The sequence below is a fragment of the Poromitra crassiceps genome, assembly GCF_964638095.1.
Source record: "Poromitra crassiceps genome assembly, chromosome: 3".
NCBI classification, from domain to species: Eukaryota; Metazoa; Chordata; class Actinopteri; order Beryciformes; family Melamphaidae; genus Poromitra; species Poromitra crassiceps.
In genome coordinates this window covers 69,201,860-69,220,206 of record NC_139625.1, presented here as the reverse complement: position 1 = coordinate 69,220,206, position 18,347 = coordinate 69,201,860, and positions in this window count along the sequence as shown.

Here is an 18,347-nt window from a genome sequence, read left to right as displayed (position 1 = left end):
TTGCAAAATGTGAGTGTTATTAATGAAGTGAAAGTATTACATTGTGTCATGTTATTATTGCACAATGTGTTGTTGCACACGGCCCTTTGCCCCTCCTCCATCCCAGCCCCCTGTATTAAAGTAAACCATCTCTCCGCCACACCACTCCCTCTGTCTCTCCCAGGTTTTCAAACAATTGCTGTCTTCCCCTCCCTCCAACCTAAACCCACCATCTATAATTTCCTTTTCTTCCTGTCTCTTCTGTCTCTCCCCTGCCTCTCCTCTATTCTCTTCCTCTGCCCCATTACCATTGTATGGTAAACAGCGTCTACTGTAGAATTGGCCCCTTAGGCCCTCTTGATGTCTCCTGTCCTCCTTATACCTCTGCTTCCTTACCTCATCTCTGACCATCTCTCCACACACCCCCCCATCACACTCTCTCTTTCTCCAGAATTAACTAGAAGAATCTGTCTCTCGGTTGCTGGTCGATACTCTGTTGCATTGGCCCAAGGAGATATTGGAGCACACTGCTCCAATAGACTAAGGGCCCTATCTTCATACAGCGCTATCGTTTGCGCTGCTGTTTGCGCGCCTCTTGTTGTTATCTTCCCTGCGTCTTAAGCTATCCTCTGCCTCCACCGTCCAGTTTTGCGCTGGGGTCTAAGCGCAGACACAGGTGTAGGCGTGGCCCAAGCGTGTCCGTGGGGCTCTATCCTATCATCTGTGTCGCGCAAGTGTCATTTAGCGCTCTGGGGAATATACCGTCGGTATGCCCGTTCCAAAATAGGCATTCCAGCGCAATGTGTTAGAAAAAGGGGCCTTGGGTGCTCTCAATTTTAACGCCAGCAAATAGCTGGTCTTAGGGCAAACAACCCCACTATGCCAGGCGTACGCCTGATCGCACACAGTATTCTCCGTGCAGTGCAGGAAATCCTTGCTTGGATACATCCGCACGGCATGGATGTCTCTCTCTCCAACACTTCGCGCACGCAGACACTCTTCCCTCCTCAGAATGCCACATTGATTTTCAACTATAGCCTACATTGCAGAAAAAACACATCTTGATTTAAAAATGAGAATTTGTTTGTCTGGTTTTATTAGGCTACATAATTCCCGACCATACAGGTCTGTGGTGTAACATTAGATTACTTTAGGTAGGAGAGGGTAGGAGAAAATAAAAAGCAAATGTTGATCTTTTCCCACCATTATACGTTTAATAGCACCGCAATAGCCCTCTCCACTTCCCTCATCGAGGGGAGAGAGAGAGAGACACGGGGCATACTGCCTCACCTCGTAATAGCCAGTAACCTATAGGCCTAGCTACTGCAAAAGTTAACTGTTGAAAATTCGATGTCTGGTTTTGTCACGAGTAGCCTACAGCTGAAGTCCCTCTCGCCATCAAGCAGACAGTGACGGAAGCATGTGTCTTTATGTGTCTAAGGGGAAAATGACGGACTAAATTGGTGGGATTCGATGTATATATATTAATAGAAAGGAATAAAAAATAGCTGATTAATAAAATGTGTGCGGGTGGAACGAAATTCAACTTCAAATAGAGCAGCATCACTCATTGCGGCTCTCAGTACGCTGCGTAATTACGCATGCAGTATAGCCCCGCAGCGGAGATGCAGGAGAAGAGAGCCCGAAAAGGGATAAGCATACGTCCATACAGACGTTTGGGCAGCAGCCCTTTTTCAGTGTGTGAAATGGCAATAATACACAGGGGATTCACAGGTGGGCATGAGCACGTTATTTGATTTATATGCATGGCAGCCTCACATCTCTCTCTCTCTCTCTCTCTCTCCCTCTCCCCATCTAGGCTATCTTTTCTCTCTCCCTCTTTCTCTCTCTCACTCTAGTCCCTCTCAGTGAGGAGGAAGCTGCTGACGTGACGCTGTGGTTTTATGGGCATGACCACACCTCCACAATGCTTTTGTACGGAGATGTGCGCCGAGATGATGTGAAGCGCAACGGGCCGACACGCCCACAATTAGGGCTTTCGCTATTCCAGCGCAAAATGGGCGCTAACGCAAAATTACCGCCGTTGGGAAGATAGCGTCCTAAGCCTTTGTGGTGCGCATTCTACCAGGTGAGCCCCCGGGATAGAGATTTTGCCACACATCCCAAGTTGTTTGCAGGGGTCATATTAGCAGTTGAGATATTCTCTCATACATATCTGAGTCAGGTCCTAGACTCTCTCTCTCTCCCTCTCTCTCTTCATCTCGCCCTAGTTGACCTTCAGTTACTTTTGTTTATTTATCCTTTTGGATTTTTTCTTTTTTGCATCTGTGGCAACATTCAGAAAAATATGTTGCAAATACCACACAAAAGACATTACAATTAAGACAGACATAACATTTTGGTCACAAAGTGCTCCACATCAACATCCCTGCTATCAAGATCATATCAACCACAACAAGGGCCAATCGCAAGCTCAATCATAATTAGTCCTGATGCTCTTCTCTTTGAACAAGAAGATGGCAAAACAAGGCGCCATGCCAGAAAAAAGAGAAAAATAAATAACTTGGAAATACATTTGCCTGGAAACAATTTAGAGAGCAGAAATATGCCGCGACATCAAAACATCCCCACCCATCAAAAGACGATCCCATCAAACATCAAAAGACGACCAATGATAACCCTGAATAATGGTCCAGCCTTATCATGTCTTGAGGATGAGTTTGACAGAGCTAGAAGGTAAACACCACATGAAAAGAGACTTTCACTTTGAAGCAACTAAAACACAATTACAAAGGCAGCTACAGGCGAGTCATGTTGAATGCCAATTAGCGGTATATCTGTCAGCAATACAAGAGGCCTGACAAACATCACTTTTATTGAAGAGTTTTCAAAGCAACAGTGTTGCAGAGGCCAGTCAGTACCCACATTCCAAGCACATCAAAACCACCTGATCTCAAAACAACTGTAAGATTCTTAATGTGGCAATGTAAATCTGGAAAAGAGACGAACTGCATCGGAAAAGACAAACAGCTGACTGATAGAGACGGACACTTATAAACACAAAACAATGGCCTCAAAAAGTACCACAGAATCAGTCAAAACCACTCAAAACCACTGACTGTACATTATGGACGTAGCCTACCATTGTTTTTTAGACTCCTGTGTCGAAGCACATTCATCGTGTATAATGAAATATAATACAAAATAGGCTGAGAGAAGGAAAAGTTAGATGGACACAGAGGGAAAATGAGCCATAAGCCCTTTTCCCACATGCGCTTTGTACCGCAAAATGACCGGAACGTGGTCAAATGGCTGCATGTGGGAAAGGCGCCGTGCCGGTATAAGCGCGACCCCGTCGTCGCGGCCATTTCACCAGTTTTTAGCTAGTCAGAAGAGCGGTATGCCGCGATAGACAGACAGGTGAGAAAGGGGTCCAGTCATTTTCCGCTATCAGTGGGCTGTGACTTCGTGGACCAGGTTGCACACAGTAGACAGTCCAACACCAAATACACAGCTGATTGTTCGATATTCCCCTGGTGTTGCGTACCACCAAAGGACTATTGCCAGTCGCAAACGCGCTTCCAGTGGTTTTCGCCACCGGGTGATCTTGCGTGCGGGTCGGACCAGACTCAGCACGTAATACCGGGACATGCGAAAATGACGCTTCCATTCCACGTCGTCAAAATTGTTTAGAGCATCTTCCGAAAATAAATTCCCTCCTGGTCTCTCTCGCTTCCAGACGGCTCTAGTCTCACGCAGCAGCGCAGAGGTACATAACACTGTCATGATCTGTCCCCGGTTTAGTCTATCTTCATATTCTGCGCGACACTCTCATGGGCGAGGTGTACACACGTTGCTTAATGTTCCAGCGGGCATAATCTAATCATTAGCGCACATTAAAGCAAACTGGCGAAATGATCTTGTGATAATAAGAGCAGTAGCCTATGTCAGCTTCATGTGTGTGTGTGTGCTGATTTCCCCCTCTCCTCTCTGCTCGCTCTCTGGCCACAGTCCGTCCTCCTCCTTCAGTAACAGCCCGACAGGGACTAAGCAACGTTGCCGACAGCCAAGGCAAGCCCGGACACATCAAATGAAGCCAGTCTGTAAAAAGTGTTTCAACGCGACGCAGGTGAACGGATAAACAAGCAAACTTATTTCACCATTCGGAGTTTTGCCGACACGTCACTCCCCACCCGCTCTGCAGTGCCGCCCCCCCCCCCCACCCACCCACATACAGGCAATTTCGCTGATAGATTCCCACATGCCAGAGGAGAGGTGTGAAGGGAAATGTCCGATATTGACTTACAGGTAATTTTCCGGTACGCATGTGGGAAAACGGCTATAGAGAAAGGAGAGAGACAGAGAGAGAACAGTGTCAGAGGTTAATTGCACAAACACACAGCTACCTAGAGGACAAGCTGGGCTGAAAGTTAGAACGACCCTTGCGTGGGAACCTCTGCTCTGTTTCTATTGTTTTCTTATTCTCTTTTATTTTTCCCCCCTCTCTGTCGGCTGCTAGATCCATTATGAACCTCAGTGTGTAACAGGAATTGGTTTTCAGGGTTGATTAGCTCTCTCTCACTCTCTCTCACTCTCTCTCTCTCTCTCTCTCTTTTTGCATGTTGATCTGACACAACTTGAATGCAGGGTTAGTGTGGAGCACCTGAGCACATTGTGTCTCTGTTCACATCACTTAACAGGTGGGCCTAACTAACAGGTAGGCCAAACTAACAGGTAGGCCTAACTAACAGGTAGGCCAAACTAACAGGTAGGCCTAATAACAGGTAGGCCTAACTAACAGGTAGGCCTAACTAACAGGGGGATGGGGGATCCTTTAAAATAATAAACAGGTAGGCCTGGTAAGTGATGTGTCTAAAGGAATATACATTTTCTGATAGTGTTCCTTAGTGTTTCGGCCTAACTATGGAAACACTACCAGAAAATCTATATTCCTTTATTTAAAATTAAAACTAAAGCACCCAATTGCTACTTCTGGGCTTTGACATTTGAGATGAAAAGAAAGAGACAAACTGTATTGTGATAGAGTAAGACATTAAAAAAAGAACTGGAAATGCTCATAAAAGTGAGTTATTTACCGTTATCTGCTATTTATGAATGTTCAATCCTTTTTTTATTAATTCCCAGTTTCTTAACATGCCTTGGCAACACTGTTCATGCAACATTCATGCCAATAAATCATAGTGAATTGAAATTTAATCGAAACAGAGAGCACTCGGCGAGCTCGCCTATAAATATGTGTCAGTGGTTTTGGCAAGGGCTCTATTGTTGAGGAGGATTCAAACCAGAGACCCAATTATTGCGTCTCATATACATGATGGATAGAGAGAAAGAGAGAGAGGGAGAGAGAGAGCGCTTGCCTGTCTAGATTCATGCAGAAGCAGCAGAACACTGTCATTTGTAATTCTGTTTCTTATTAGAGAAAGATGTCAAGAATTTGTTTTATTCAGTACAAATCTACACTGTAATGATGCGAGACTGAGGCTCGACTACAGGAAGTTGACACGCTCGTTAATAGTGGCAGTGTTTCGTCTACAGTTTCGGTCTCTAAGCACAAATTTACCTGAAAGAAAACACTGTAGTATTTGATTCTGTTAGAAACAGTGCTACAGTAAACATTCTTATTTGTATCAGTTGCCTCTCAGGTTTTAGTATAGTGGTTCACCTGAAGTGTTTCTCCTTAATACATGAATGGATTAAAATGAATGGTATTACAGGAAATGACTATAAACTCTGCAATTGCAGCCAAAATTCCATAGGTATAGAGAGCCGCAGGAATGAGTCCGGAAAACATTGATGCTAACACTTCCGGGTTCTTCACTGTTTCTGCCTTGTTTCAGATTTTTGAATGAGTTTTTGGAGCGATGCTTCAAATGAGGTCTGAGGTTAACGCAAGCTTATTCAAACGCGAACCAGTGTTCAGCAGGATAATCTTCACACATGAGCAACACTTTTATGAGTTTTGAAGCTTTTACGTGCCGTTAAAAGGGCGGCTAGCTAGCAAACGGCTAAATGAGAGTACACTGTTGAGTCGACGGGGATATTATACGTCAATAATCACTTCAAAGGATGAACACGGAAATTCTCTTTCCCTCAACTGGTTCAGCCCGAGGTAATCAGTGCACAGCAGCGCACACATCAACAACACTACAGGTTGAATTGGCTGTGGTGACGTGACGTGGAAGCCTATGCACTACTGTGTGTAGTTCTGAAATAGCTTAGCATGAGCTTTTTACTTCTAGGGCTCGCATTTACGCTTCAAAACTGATGAAAGTGGTCCTCATGTGTGAAGATTATCTCGCTGAACACAGGTTCGCGTTTGATTAAGCTTGCGTTGCCCACAGACCTTATTTGAAGCATTGTGCCAAAAACCCATTCAAAAATCCCATAGGCAGAAACAGTGAAGAACCCGGAAGTCCGGGACTTCCGCGTTCCGACTACAAGAATACGTCATCCCTGCGGTACTGTGTGTCCTATTGTGAGCATGTCATCTGTCTTTCTTTATGCCTGTTAAATTCCCAGGCACTACTGATCAATGTTGCTTTTAATGTTTTGACAAAAAGCCAACAGAAAGCTAGTAAATCGTGTGTAAACACTGGGGAACTAGTCAACTCCAAAAGAAGTGATTCCTGATTCTATCAGATCGATTCTGAGAATCACCCTACTAATAATCTATCAATCTACTAATAAAATGAGTCGACTCCTGTTGCAAGTTTGACTCCAAATTCTGGAAACAAAGAAACTGTCAGATTTAAACAAATTAATTCTGATTAGGCCTATCTATACTGTGTTTTATTGCTTTGGTCTGATCCATTTCAGGAGTGAGAAGTGTGGAGGGGGAGGGAACAATTCAAGGCTAATTTGAATGCTGGCGTAAAAATTACATATTTGTGTTGATTTATATTTGGAATTGGGATTGATTTAGAATCGATTCCAACAATTCCATGAGAGGTCGGAATCAAAAGTCGTAAACACCGAAGGTGTGGGGTGGCAGTGTATCAACAGGGGGTGCCATAATGACATTATACTGTAGATTTTGGCTTTAACAAGCCTCTTCTAAACATGAAGTCTGGATCATGTTCGGCTAGCCAGAGCAGGATATTTTCCGGTTTTACCTTTCTAGACATGAGGAGTCTGTGTTTAGAAACAGCTGGAAATGGTCCGTATTCTCTCTGCCAGTGGGCGGGGGGAGGGGGTACGGTAGCGTGTATCGATAACAAGAAATGTGATATGGAAACAGCTTTAGCAAATCTTTAACCAAACTCTACTCAAAATCATGCCGTTTTAACGGAGGATCCATTCCGACCATTCAGGCAATAACGAGGTGTGGCAATGTGCAAAAAAGGAGGGCTTTTGCCTTTGTTACATCGGCCAAAAGCCGCCCAGTCAAAATAGTGGTCGCACCGTCGTCAATCACTGTGGGTGATTTATTTTACAAGTGGCATTCAAGTCATATCTGACTAGTTTTCAATTTATTTCTCCCCACAAAAGTTAGGCTAGGCCAATGTCTCGATATAGGCTATCAGTCAGTCAGCTCCTCTCCGCAGCTGTGTTAGCTTGGACACTCACAGTCACAAACACGAGTCACAATACTTGGCTGCATCCAACTTTTCAGACCCTCCTGGAGACAATCTTTCTCAGAAGAGAAAACTTTAGCGACAAATCTGGAGACTTTTTCTGACATGGGATTAACATTACCAGCAAGCAAGGTATTCCTGGCAATTTAATTCTCAGGGCCCCCCTGTGGCTAAAAATGGAGGCCAGCTCTATTGCAAACTCCTCCGTGTCAGCTATTCTGTTTTCTAAGCTGGGGAAGCCTGGGGCTTTGAGGAATTTGAGTTTTGTCGTGAAAAACTCGATCAGAATTCTGAACCAGGTCAGGAAAGTTTTGAATATACCGGACGTTTCAGTCCACACACCGATTTGCTTTAATCATTCTTTTCTGGCCCCATGGTCAGACAGAAGCTACCATGCCTGGAGTGAGAAGGGGCTTGTTTCCATCAGAGACTTATACATAGATAGTAATTTCGCATCCTTTTAACTTCTGAGGGGGAAATTTGAGTTGCCTAACATGCACTGGCTCAGATACGTTCAAGTTAGACATTATGTTCGATCCAATATTCGTGATTTTGAAGTTCTCCCAAATGAACATGCTTTTTTTGATGTTCTGTTGAGCCCCCCCCACTCCAGACATATTATTTCTAGATGTATGTACCTGTTTGATGGCTGTGTCGGGGCCTCCACTGAGAGGATCAGAGAGGCATGGCAGGAGGAACTTGGTGTTGTATTGTCCGAAATTATATGGGACAGGAGTCTGTCTGTGGTCCAACTCTGCTCAATCAACAGCAGACACCAGCTGATCCAATTTAAAGTCACTCATCGACTTCATTATTCCAAGGCTAGGTTGCACAGGTTCTACCCCTCTGTTTCACCACTATGTGATAGATGTCAAGGTTCAGAGGGTACACTGTCACATGCTTTTTGGTTTTGCTCTTCACTATCCGGATTCTGGGCCAAAATATTTGACTGGTACTCCAAGGCTTATAAAATAACTCTTCAGCCGGAGGCGGTACTTGCCATCTTCGGCTGTTCTGAATCTTCTCTGCTCCTCCCTACGGCTGTGCAACAGTCTCTGACGCAGGGCACGATTGTCGCCAATAAACTCATTCTGAAGCAGTGGAAATCCCACTCTCCACCTTCTTTTCGGTTGTGCGTATGGAGAGGCTCCGGTTTCTGAGGACTAACTCACTTACTGTTTGGGACCCCTTCCTGGCCTACTTTGATGAGGTTAGAAACAGAGTAACTCACCCAGCTGACTTCTCAGGGACTCCCTGCATAGGATTTCATGTACAGCATGTCTTATAAGCATTTATGCGGCTGGTAGCATGATATAGTGATGTAATGTAGGTATGTTGTTGTTTTTGTGTATATGTGTGTCTGAGCTTGTTTTTCTTTTGTCTGTTCTAAAAATTGAAAAATAAAAACAAAATATTGAAAGAAAAAAAAACATTACCAGCAAGCAGCAGTAAGCAGGCAATGACGATAGTTGGGTAAGTCCCGCTAGCATCGATGCTAAGTTAGCAAAGTACCCGAGCGCAGCTGAAGCACATGGCTAATTATTAATATGGATGTTAATGTCTATATTAATTAGCCATGTGCTTGCGCAATGACATCGTGTATTGGCGATGTCAAAGGGTGGCGATTGACAATCTGACTGAGGTCAAGATCGCGCAACTCTAGTAGTAGGCTATCATCTCCTTGTTGCATTTTTAAACTGGCAGATGGGGGACAAAGAAACGATTCAACTTTTACTTGTTATTTACCTAATTTCGCTCTCTTCCAAATAATCCAGCCACGTAACTAACCCTACGTCCATTCATGAAAATAATGATCACTGGGACATTAATGGTTTGTAAAGTGCCACCACCCGCCCACTCAGACATAACAGCTACATGATCCGGATCATGAGCTGCCAGTGTTAAACAACAGCTGCTTTTCCAATAATGCGGATCCTATACTAGGGGCACAGATGTGAGAATGCTGTTCGTGGACTACAGCTCAGCATTCAACACCATAGTACCCTCCAGGCTGGTAAGCAAACTCAAGCATCTGGGACTAAGCACAGCGATGTGTGACTGGATCTGGACTTTCTAACAGACCGCCGCCAGGTGGTAAAAGTGGGCAACCTCACCTCCTCCCCACTGACCATCAGCATAGGAGCGCCACAGGGGTGCGTCTCCAGCCCCTTCTGGTACGACCTCTACACCCACGACTGCGTGGCGACTCAAACTTCGAACACCATCGTGAAGTTTGCAGACGACACATCGGTCGTGGGGCGGATCTCCAGGAGCGACAAGACAGCCTACAGAAAGGAGGTGGAGGCCCTGGAACAATGGTGCCAGGACAACCACCTCTCTCTGAATGTCTCCAAGACAAAGGAGGTCATTGTAGACTACAGAAGGGGGGGGGGGGGCGCACACCCCCCAATCACCATCAACGGCACAGTGGTGGAAAGGGTGGACAGCTTCAAGTACCTGGGAGTCAATATCCACCAGGACCTGACATGGGCCAACCACACCGCCACTGTTGTCAAAAAGGCCCAACAGCGACTACACGGACTCAGGCGCCTGAGGAAATTCGGGCTGAGGCCAAAAATCCTCAGGGACTTCTACAGAGGCACCATTGAAAGCCTGCTGACTGGCTGCTTCACCACCTGGTACGGGAACTGCACCACCATGGACCGCAGGGCGCTATGAAGGGTGAGGCGCGCGGCCCAGCACGTAACAGGATGTGAGCTGCCAAAACTGCAAGATCTGTACAACCAGCGGTACCTCAGGAGGTCCCTGAAGATTATCAAAGACACAAACCACCCCCACAACAGTCTGTTCTCCCTGCTACCCTCAGGGAGGAGATACAGGGTCCCAAGAGCACACACAAATCGCTTGAGGGACAGTTTCTTCTCACAGGCCACGAGGCTCCTTAACATATACAAATAGAGTAGTAGCCGTACTGTACCGCACTGTAGATGCGACCATTATGTATGACTAATGTTCAATAGTATGTTTAATTAGGTATACGCTATTTGCACCTAACAGAATGTTATTATGTTTAATTATGTTTAAAGTATGTTCATGCCATTTGCACTATGGGCAGTGAACACGCCACTGTCTGTGGCGTGTCTCACTGCTTTATTGCTTGTTGCCTCTTGTTTTTTATTTATATATCTTTTATTTTTTGCACTATGTTGTAACGGAGCCTACAGCACAAGAATTTCACACGTGATACTTGTACTACGGAGTGAGAATAAAAAAAAAAATCTTGAATCTTGAAAAAATAAAAAAATCTTGAGATGGTCATCATCCGCACTCGCGGGAGTGCGCATAAGCCGGCTAATTGTTTCTAAACATGCAGGCCAACAGGCTAGGAGCTGGTTATAATCCGGATTCCACTGCATGTAGAAGGGGCTACAGTCAGTTGTTTTACAGTGGGGAACCTAATGTTGCATGCGCCATTCATGATTTGGCACACCCACTCACATAGGAACGTGCACGCTCCATTTCTGTCTCCCCCATCACACACACCCAGGGAGGTTGTAGCTGCCTTGCACCTGTGAGTAGTTTCAGGTTTTATTACAGTAACAAGTAGACTGATTAGAAACCAATCTCTCTCTCTTTTTTACATTTATCACGCAAGGCACAGCACAGTACATTACAAACAATACAGGACGCTATATCACATGATAGACGGTGGGCGGGGGTTGTATCAGTCATGATGGGGAATATTGAGCAAGCACATAAGTTGAGGGTTGGAGAAATTTGAGTGGAGAGGAATCGGCTCTGAATTAAATGCAGGAATGGCGACCATGCAGGTGTTATGAAATGGGGTCATATTTGTTCCTACACATATTGCTTATTCATCAAATAAATCAAATCAAAAATCAAATCAAAAGTGGATAGGCTACTCTGGGGTTTACCATACACTCACGGTCCAGGAGTCTCTGTGAATAAAAATGAAAAGTTTGTTTTCCACACGTCCAATGCAAACACGAAAGACACGTCCACATACACAGTATTTTCCACATGGCTTTATTATGCAGAATGATGGCTTGAGCGGTCTCAGAGGGTCTGAGTGACCTATTCTGACTGAAAACAAACATTGCTCTCACTGAAACAGGGTAGAGAGGTGCGACATAGCATGTGGATGATTTGATTTGACTGTTCTGAGGACTGGAGTTGATATTGGCCAATCCTGGTGCTTGCATGGCATCTTCTGCCCCTAAATCGAGTGGGATTCAGCATGTTCTGCCCCCAATCGAGTGGGTGGGGGTATTGTGTGTATATATAGGGCGGGATAGGGGCGTCTGTGTGTATGTGTGTCTGACAGGTAGCTGGTGCTGTGTGTGTGTGTGTGTGGGGGGGGGGGGGGGGGGGGGGGGCTGATTGAGTGTGTGAGTATCTGTGTGTGTGTGTGTGTGTGTGTGTGTGTGTGTGTGTGTGTGTGTGTGTGTGTGTGTGAGAGAGAGAGAGAGAGAGAGAGAGAGAAAGAGAGAGACTGTTATAATCACATGAACTCTGTCAAGGTTTGTGGGTTGATGACCATTATGGAAATACCGATATAATACCACTAGCCAGTAACTGGCTTCATCAAATTATGTAATAATATATTATAATATAATATTGACCCACACCTACTTTTTAGTGGATTTCCCATCCTGAATAAACATTAACGCTCCATGCTATTTATTATCACCTATTAGTTGTTGCACTAAAACCTTATGGTCCATTCAACCACCCTTCAGTCCCTGTTGAATGACATTTACCCCATTAACTTTACCGCTTTAACAGTTTGGCAGGAAGTGAAATTTGGTTTATTTTATGAAAAATACATGGCAGGTAATTCTCCTTGCATAACCTGGCAGCATACTCTGACAAAATTATAAGACAGCACGCCAAATCGATTCAAACCACCAGCGCTCCAAACTAAAACACTGTAATAGCAAATCCATTCAAACCACCAGCGCTCAGAACTGAAACATTGTAATACCAAATCCATTCAACCCACCAGCACTCAGAACTAAAACACTGAAATACCAAATCCATTCAAACCACCAGTGCTCTGAACTAACACACTGTAAAACCAAATCCATTCAAACCACCAGCATTCCCAACTAAAATGCTGTAATACCAGACCTCAGTTACGCCATATTTCCCATTAACTTTCAAAATCAGACTGACGTCCTTCTGCAAAACACTTAAAAAACATATTTTGATGTGTTTTGTGTGTGTGTGTACGTGCGTGCGTTTGTGTGTGTGTGTGTGTCTGTGTGTGTGTGCGTGTGTGTGTGCGTGTGTGTTAATGAATCCCAAGTCGAGGCTATCATGCAGCCCTGTGCCAGTAGAAGAAGTAATGAAGTATTTATTGCTGGGTAAAAATGAAAATGCGAGGGTCTGACCCAGGCGTCATGGGAAGGTTAATTTCCATCTCCCAGCGGCTCTCGTTGCTTTGAATGCGGCGCGTTTGAGAATGTGCAACAGCGTGTCTTCTCTTCTTCTCCATGAATAAATAAGTAGAAGAGCCCCTCTGCTGTAAAGACATGGAAAGTGAATGCTAATGTTCCGTATGTTCCTCACTGTGCAGTTTGCTAAATGAAACATTTAAATTGCAAGATCGGAACCTGACGGTTTACAAACTTTTGTAAAGTCCTGCAACACCCACTGTACTCTGCATGGCTGAGTCTGACTTCCTTCTCTCTGAGAAAGCAGGTGATTTCTGTTGATGGATCTCATCTAGGAATGCACACAAATAATAGAAGCTCCATTACTCGCTCGTTAAGGATTACTCGAGCATGTGAAAAATTACTTGATCAAAACAAAACAAAAAGCAAAAAAAGCAATTCTGTCAGTAGAACGGTGTTTTCAAATCATTTTTCAATGATCCTCCAGAGGGCGCAATGTTATCACTGTAACAGACTGTTCAGTGTGTATGCAAGGCTCTGTGGATGTCCCCTGATAGATTTAATAACTTATTCCACCCCTGTAGAGATCGATTTGATAACCTATACCACCCCTAATTTACTCCTCAAACTCACATATTATTATATATTATATTCTATTGGTTTCTGTTATGTGACCAGCCAGCCTCCTCCTTCTTGCTCTTTCTCTCCTCTCCCTCTGGAGTTCCTGCTCTACCTTAATTGCCTGAGGAGCAACAGGGAGCCAATCAACCCAAGGGTTTGGTTAAAAGGAGGTTGGAATGGAGAACATGCAGAGCTTGCACACACCCACAGCAGCAGCACCTGGAGAGGGTTCTCCTCTCCAGTGATAATTATTACTTTGTACTTAGTTTGGTTGAACTTTGTTCTGTTATTTTGTTTATTTGTTTAGGCTGAAGTCCCCGGTAGTTATGTTTTCGTATGATCCTGTTTAAACCTTTGTTCTTTTGTCTCTTCAGGACATCTAGCTGGCTTCGACGGCCCGAAGGGGTTGGCCCAGGCCTTTTCCTTAGTTTGGCCGGATCTTCAGCCTTCTTTCTTTATATCATTTGCTACTTTGGTCATTTTCTTCATTTTTGGTTAAACTAAACATTTGAGTAATTGTGCAACCTGCCTGGGGTCCTAAATATGTTCTGGTCTTCGGTTGAGCCATATTTCATGTGTTGAAGACCGTAACAGTTTCAATGCACCAAATGGTTTCATTTCTCATCAAGTTAAATTGTCCCCTCCACAGTTAGCGACAGGGTGTCTCACACCCCAGTTGACAGTTTCACACCCCAGTTAACAGGCAGAGTTAAGAAAAGCACCATGGCAAACACATTTAGGGAAGTAGTTGACAGCCTACCAGACAGTAATAATCAACTTGCGGCCCGGGGACCCAGGGTGGCCCGCGGCCATACCATATGAAGTGTCGCATTGGTTTTATTGTGAATGAGAATCTGATTCACAATGATAACTAAGGTGAAATAAAGTTTGGCTGAGCGCCAAGTTAACTTGTCAAACACTGCTGTCCAACAGCCATAATTGGTTTCATTTCATTGGTTTTCATTATCATTATTATCATTATTATTGTTATTATTATCTTTATTATTGTTGTTGTTGCTAATTAATATTCCATCTATTTTGATGTATTGCATTAAGATGAAATTTGCCTGTGTGCTGACAGACCCAAAGACTCTTTGACCTCGTCAGCCCACAAGGCCTCAGTCAACTGAAGTGCATGCTGAGAGGAGTATTTTGAAAGTTGTCGTTTAACACCTCCAGATAGAAAGAGGCTGTATTCAGACTTATTGGTGGTTCAGTGGTAGAATTCTTGCCTGCCACGCGGCGGCGGCGGCGATTAGGCACGGGTTCGGATCATGGCCAATGCACCATGCTGTAAGGTCATGAACTTGTGTCTCTTTTACAGTTAGACGATCTTCAGTCGTAATGTTTAATAAATTGCAACATATTGCCATAATTGTTTCTGTATTAACAAATGACGCGATGTATGAATATTGTGTGCAATTTGTGTCTTTCTTTTCAAACAGCAACAAACAAATGCAAATGTTTAGCATAGTGAATCATCTTAAATGATTAAAGCAGTATTTCTGAGTAATGTTAATAAAAGGCAAAATTTGCTGGCTAGCTTGTAAGAAACTGTAAGGTCACATGTTTTTGAATTCAGGAGGCCTAAATGGGGTAACATTTAAGTTATGTGGAGGTTTGTTCAGAAACTTTAGTCAAAAGCCTGTTTATTCCCTAATACCACCCTCTCTGAAGCATGAAGGACCAGTCGCAGAATGTTGCACGTGTGCTAAACAATGCTGAATAAGGGAATGTAAGGGGTATTTGTTTATCTGTTTATTTGTCTGTCTGTCTGTGTCTGTGTGTGTGTGTGTGTGTGTGTGTGTGTGTGTGTGTGTGTCTGTCTGTCCGTCTGTGAATGCAGGGGAAGTGTTACATACAGTTTGAACTGTTTCTTTTTTGATAGAAGTATTTCCTGTCATAGAGTGTCTCCCCAAAAACGGAAATGTCCTTTTAAGGCAGCTAAATAAAATCCCCCATAAAGCAATATTCCAAGCAGACACAAAAAGCAGAAGTATCAACTGTTCAAGGAAAGCATATAAGACAGCTCAAAGAGGAAGTCGCCAGAGAATCTTCCTTGGACGCAGACAGCCGGTGACATCTCGACAGACTCATCCTGCCGACGCCTCTACTGAACATTCCCTCCAGATCTGTAATCGTATTGTATTTACTTGACCCGCTCTGTATTTTTATATGCAATTTAATTCTATATAAAATAACATCTATATATCAGATTGTTGTCAATAACTGGTTCTTATCCGTCTGAATCCAAATTGGGCCACGCCTGAACAGGTTGTATGGGCCCAGGCCCATACAACAATAATATCTCTAAAAAACCTTCTGAATGTGGGACTTTTAGCACTTGTGTTAAGCTGTGCTATAGGAGGATTGGAAAACCATTTTCCATCACCCCTCAGAGTTGCCGTAGAACAGGAAGTGGGGGACTTATGTTGTTGAGAGCCCGGTGTTGACTAGTGTGCTAACGCTAGGCGCTAGCTGTCTGAGAAGAAATGTGGAAACGTGTTGGGGTTGTAACGTTACATCCTGCCCTGACTCTCGTTTATTGTTTTATTAACAAAGTGTAATAGGCGGACCCGGACACTCGGCTACATCACTATAGCCCTTTTCAGACAAGTCATAAGATGCTCTACTTGAACAGTGTTCATTTGGATAAATTGGCCGGCTCCCCTTCCTCAAACCTGGAGCAACCCACCATCAGCGAGGAAGAGGAAGAGTTGCGACGCATGTACAACAACAATCACTTGAACAATGTTCATTCGGATCCTAGTCTCACCTGGACTGGAGCTGAGCAACTCGGCATCAGCGTTTAAGAGCTGCGACGCACTGCAGCAGAAAAAGTAAACAATCTGCGTGCGGTAAGTGAGCCCCTGCGGCCGCGGCGGGGATTCTGGGCAAATATTGACATGTCTAAAAGTTATGCCTCTACGTTTTTATGTGTTTCATAGCGTAGGCTATGCTATGCAATGCTGTGAGAAATATACAATAAGTTGCTGCTGTATAAGGTTTTATTGAGGAAAAAACGCATTTGGTATGGTTTGGAAAATTTTGTATTTTTAATTTCAATTACTCGATTGATTGCTCGTTAACGTTACCAATGATCGAGTTTGGAATTTGTGGAAAATGTGCATCCCTAATCTCGTCCATTGCTTTAACACCTACGGACTCTCTCTCTCTCTCTGTCTCTCTCTCTGCAGTAGGGTTCCATTAAACATTGATGCAAAAGAAGGATCCACACACACACCCATACTGTATGTTTTTAGGTAGGTAGCATAATTTGTAGAACCATGTGTAACACCCACACCCAGAGAAAGAAGGGTTCTTTGGCTCAGGTTACAGAATTTTAACAACCCCTCTGCTTTGCCAAAATTAAAAGATAAGAATAAATACCTTGTTTATAATTTGAATGCTGGTTTAGAACATGTCATCCTTTGTAAAATGGTCCTTTACTGGGCGTCCACACCGAACGCGAAGTTGAGATTACAAAGTCAATGCAAACTAGGGAGCTGATGCTGTTTGTCCCCGGGCGGCACGGAGCCATGGATGATGCAAAATTCACTTCTTTCACTCGAGTTCAAATGTATATATATATATATATATATATATTTAGAACACGGCTCTCTTGAATACTCGATTCTGATTGGTCAATCAACAAGATTCACCGGTCATTATTTCTCGACAACCAACCGCTGCTCTGCCACACCTGGATTAATCAGTTGATAAGAGCCTTTTGTCAGCAGACACTACTAATTAGGCCAACCAGTTGCAGCTGTGGTGTCTTGTGTGCCAATTACGAATGAAACCGCTTTGTCGTTGAAAACGCTATTAAAAAATCTATTTGAATAATTATTTTTGTCAGATTATTGAATGATTTAGTTGTAGGCCGTGTTCTAAGCGGGATAATGTATAGTGAGCCAGTGATTACTGGGAATTAGAACACGGCTCTCTTGAATACTCGATTCTGATTGGTCAATCAACAAGATTCACCGGTCATTATTTCTCGACAACCGACCGCTGCTCTGCCACACCTGGATTAATCAGTTGATAAGAGCCTTTTGTCAGCAAACACTACTAATTAGGCCAACCAGTTGCAGCTGTGGTGTCTTGTGTGCCAATTACGAATGAAACTGCTTTGTCGTTGAAAACGCTATTAAAAAATCTATTCGAATAATTATTTTTGTCAGATTATTGAATGATTTAGTTGTAGGCCGTGTTCTAAGCGGGATAATGTATAGTGAGCCGGTGATTACTGGAAATAATGACCTTCAGGTGAATGATTAAGCCCTCCGCTGCGCGTCGGGCTCAATCATTCACCTGTCGGTCATTATTTCGCCAGTAATCACCGGCTCACAATACATTATCCCTTATATAATGACCTTCAGGTGAATGATTAAGCCCTCCGCTGCGCGTCGGGCTCAATCATTCACCTGTCGGTCATTATTTCCCCCGTAATCACTGCCTCACTATACATTATCCCTTAGATATATATATATATATATATATATATATATATATATATATATATATATATATATATAAATATATATAAATATATATATATATATGAGTGCATGGTGAAATTAGTATGCAGCAAAACCATCTAACCTCTGGACTTCATATTGTAATATTCATTCCTCCCTGTGAACTAAACTCTTCTCTCTCTCCTTTTCCTCTCCTCTCCCCCGGGTTCCTCTCCTCTCCACCGGGTTCACTTCCTCTCCTCTTCCTATCCTCTCCTCTTCCTCTCCTCTCCCCCGGGTTCCATTCCTCTCTGTGGCAGCAGGTCACAGCAGTGAACCGTGAGTCTAACCTC